Source organism: Stegastes partitus, unplaced genomic scaffold (genome assembly GCF_000690725.1).
Source record: "Stegastes partitus isolate 25-593 unplaced genomic scaffold, Stegastes_partitus-1.0.2 Scaffold726, whole genome shotgun sequence".
Taxonomy (NCBI): Eukaryota; Metazoa; Chordata; class Actinopteri; family Pomacentridae; genus Stegastes; species Stegastes partitus.
The window spans coordinates 318,714-322,987 of record NW_007578457.1 but is presented as its reverse complement, the minus strand read 5'-3'; the positions used below and the strand labels follow the sequence as shown (position 1 = coordinate 322,987).

The 4,274-nt window shown below is 49.2% G+C and overlaps 1 protein-coding gene across 1 annotated transcript in view; it reads right to left on the bottom strand.

Moving 5' to 3' along the window:
- The window catches only part of osr1 (odd-skipped related transcription factor 1), a 9,028-nt gene extending 9,007 nt beyond the window's left edge, over positions 1 to 21 (bottom strand). The window contains exon 1 of the mRNA XM_008291208.1: positions 10 to 21. The gene's annotated coding sequence lies outside the window, so the exon portion shown is untranslated. The remainder of the gene's footprint in view (positions 1 to 9) is intronic.
- Between the last annotated feature and the right edge of the window lie 4,253 nt (positions 22 to 4,274).

Here is a 4,274-nt window from a genome sequence, read left to right as displayed (position 1 = left end):
GCCTCTGACCTGCTCTGTGACAGCTGGTCCGCTGGGCAGTGGGTGACGTCCTAGGATGGATTTGGCAGAACCGGATATGAGTTTGACTCTACTCACAGTGTTCTGTCTGGGCTCAGTGGCTGCTGCAGCGTTTGTTCTGAGATGAATAAACCATAAAAACAGAGCTGAGGGTTTCTCTGTGAAGATGGAAGGAGTGGAGGGAGACAGCAGAAGGTCAATGTCAGTGCTGCAAAGCTCTCAGTCTGGATGACTGACTTCACTGAGATGAAGTCCACAGGAACATCTCCAGGAGTTCTCGGTCAACCCTGGACTGAAAAGTGGACCCAGAGTGCAGAGTGTTCCATGAAAAGTGGACCGTCTCCTATGAATTTATTCACAGAGGGGAATGGGAACCCCGTGTGCTTGGCGTGTTGGCAGCAGGTTTCAGTACAACGCTTAGAAGGACAACCGAGAAGAGAGAAGATAAATGAGGTGTTAGTGGGTCTCTGCCCATGGCTGAGATGTACGTGATGCAGTGGTGAAAGCTAGCTACCTTATTGCTAGCGAAATAGCATTAGCATCGAAGCCAAACTGTGAGGGTGAGTTGGTGGAAACAAGCCTGCTGAAGGCTGCAGAGCTCGTGGCCCTGAGAAGCCACAGCCTGATGAGAAACACTGTGGCTGATAGGACTTCAAAGCTTTCTGCAGATTTGGCCGACCGAATGAAGCACAAAGTCATTTGTTGTATTTTCAACTGCAACTGACAAGAGCACACATTCTGGATCTCAACTGGCCGCACTTGGTGTTGATGAGACTTTGACCGTCACTGCAGAGTTCCTGGAGTTGGTGCCTGTGATGGACACCAACAGCTGAGGACATTTTCAGCTCTCTGGTTGGAGCGCTGGACAGCATCTGAGTGGACCGGTCCGCTGTCAGCCCGGCTACAGACGGTCCAGGCTGCAAATGGAGGACATGGCTTCTGGACATGGCGCTGTATTTTGCCCCAGGAGGCATTGTGTTGCAGGTTGTTAAAGATGGATCAGTGGTGGTCTGAACTGTTCATGTTATCTGAGCCAGAGGTCCGAATCTCCGTCAGTTTTCCAGCCTTCTTAGTGGTAAAGACGTTAGCGGTGGCTAAGCCGCGGTGCCGTGCTGAAGCGTTTCTTTGATCTATGACAGGAAATCGGACAGTTCATGGAGAAAAGGACAAATCCCAGAATGGCTGCTGGACCTGGCATTTATAGTGGATGTTACACAGCAGGTAGTGATCTGAACAAAAAGCTGCAAGGCCACAGCAAAGAGTCCCACAGTGTTATAACAGCATACGCACATTTCAGTTGGAGCTGCTGACTTTGTGGGAGACAAGCTGTCAAGTGATGACTCAGCTCATTTTCCTCCTGTAAAAGATGTGCGGGCCACCGGACACGGAACGGTCCAAAGACATGATGACAGGATCGCTGCAGGAGTTCAGCGCTTTCAGGTCTTTGGTGAGCTTGAGACAGAATTCGCTGTCGTTTGTTGCTGTTCACAGTCAAGGCTTCTGATCTGCTTGCAGCCCTTGCTGCAAAGGTTTTGTGCATGTTTGGACTACCTGCCTTTGTGAACAACTTTTGCCTCTAATGAGCATCACTCAGACAAAGCTGCGCTCAAGGCTCACACACAAGCACTTAATGACAACCTGAAACTGGCTGCTACTCAGGATTTGACGCCTGATATTGATGCACTTGTGAAGGCTAAAAGACGCCAAGTTTCAGGAGCAAATTAAACCACGAGTAAGTCTGCTGGATGTAAAATGCTGCTTCAGACACTGTTGCACCCTGAAGAATTGCTGTCCAGTCCGTTTACACTGCTGGTGCTGCAGCCGATGAGCAATTTGCAATTTGCTAGGTGGAGCCTGCAGAAGGTGAAGGCGGAGCCTCCAAAAGGTGAAGGTGGAGCCTCCAGAAGCTGAAGGTGGAGCCTGCAGAAGGCGAAGGCGGAGCCTGCAGAAGGTGAAGGCGGAGCCTCCAGAAGCTGAAGGCGGAGCCTGCAGAAGGCGAAGGCGGGGGGGCAGAAGGCAATAAGATCGGACCAGGCACAGATGGGCCACTGGAGCAGAGAATCAATTGCAGACTGTGGAACAGAGAAAGAATGTGCAATCATGGCTGGTGGAGGGCTCTGGGACCGAAGGCAGCCTGCAGATCCAGGGAAAGGGGGTCCAGAGGAGGAACAAGGTCCAGATTGGCAGTGGGTGCATCAAGTGTGTCAGCATCTCTGCCTCAGATTCTGAGTTGCTGCTGGTCCTTGCTCCTCCTTTCTCTGCCGTCCTGTCCTGGTGAGCTGCTGTCTAATCAGCAGCAGGTGTGAACACCTGAACATCACTCTCTGCCGGCAACTTTGACACTCTGGTTTCCTGCCTTGGCAATAATTCTGGACCTGTTGCTGCCTGCCTCGCTGTTTAGAACTTCTGGACTCAAACCAGCCATCAGTTCCTTCCTGCCTGCTCTACTCCCATCCCCAACCTGCCAGCTAAGTTTGCCTTGTGTTTGGTCACTTCCCCTTTACTTTATTTTCTGTCAGTGCTTGTAATTTGCATTCGTTACTCCTCTTAGCTTTTCTCACCTTCCCGTCCTCAGGTCTGTTTAGCGCCTGGCCTGTTTCCCATCAGATCATTAGTGTGTGTTCTCCCATATGATTGTTAGCCCCGTGGTTAGCTCATCGTGTTTGTGTTTTGTTTTTAGTGTTCTGAATTCATAGTTTACTTGGTCTTGGGTTTTCAGGCGTGTGTTCTGCCTGGTTCCCTCCTCTGGTTGTTTGGTCATTAATTCAGTGAATCCTGTGCAGATTACTGACAGTCCACTTTGTAAAGAAACGCTTCACGTCGTCTCTGTTCTTGCTGTCCTCATTAGTGTCTGCACCTGGGCTCTCCGTGGACTCCTGTGACAGAGCGAAGGCCTCCGTCTGGGTTTCATGCAGTGGAGTGCTAATTGAAGGCAGGTGTGTTCACATGCTGGTGATCATGCAGCAGCTCAGCACACATGGAGGGAGGAAGGAGGCGGGAGGCTGCCAGCACAAACATCACTCCCATGTCTACTGTGCAAATTCAGTTATCGTGATGAGAAACAACACTTGTTGTGCTAAACTTTGTCTTGTCTTGTCTAAAGTACGGTTTATTCATGTGTACTGAGTCGTGCAGCTTCAGCAGGACGTCGTGTCTTAATGGCTGGACGGTTTCAGAGTGACTTTCTAAACATCGTTTGGATTGCAGTTTGGAAATGGAGATGATTTGAAGCTTTTCTGTTTCATTCGAGTTGAGCACCATCAGGTTAGGAAACAGCAGCAGAGGTGAGCTAACGCTAACGCTAACCAGAAAACATTTTGAACAATCACTGCAGTGCGCTGGTGGATGGACACAGCCAGTAACGTGTGAATGCCACCACGGACCATCTGATCCTCTGCTCGATGCTAAATTCAGGCCTTGACAGGAAGTCAAGTCTGTTTTTCTGAAGGTGCAATGCCCTGTAATCAGATTACAGTAAAGTTAAACGTGACAGATGGCTTTCCTCTGACTGTTTCTTGTCAGAGCAGCTTCAGTAGTTCTCTTCTTCAAACCCTTGATGCAGGACTAGTGTCTGCACTGCAGCCCTGGTTCCTGATACCGGTCCAAGCACAGCCACTTCTTTAGACCAGGGGGGCAATTGTTTTGTCCAAGGGGCCACATGAGAAACCTGATCTGTGTTGGAGGGCCAAACCAACAATAAACTGAACTTAATTCTGCTCAGTATTAGTAGAAGCTCTAACGTAGGGGAACAGTGGGGATGTCCTGCTACAACAAACACATGAAGTTGTGGAGTTATAGAAGAAACAAACAGTACAAACAACAATGTAGGTATTTCATGTTTAACATGTTCATCTCACTGACCAATGATGAAACGTTAAGATAAGTACCTGAACAGCTTCATACAACAAGCAGGAAGTGCTTTCAATGTTTCTCACTTCATTTAACTGGTTTAGTGAGAAACAGCCAGTCTGCTGTGTGCTTGAACCAGTGCACTGAAATCTGGTTGAATGTCTGAGGTGGACATGAGCAGGACAGCTGACATCAGTGCCAGAGGATCTGTTTCATGAACTTGATTTATAGGTAGATCCAAAGAGGGCCAGAACCATCTGAGCGTGCCTCCTCATGTGTGGAACGTTCTCCTCTTTGAGGGAAGAGACTGACCTGAAGTGTTCTGTTGGGAGTGTGTCAGACTGCAGGTCAGTGAGGGTTAGGGTTAGGGTTAACGCTAGCCCTAACCCTCACTGGTTAGGGTTAAC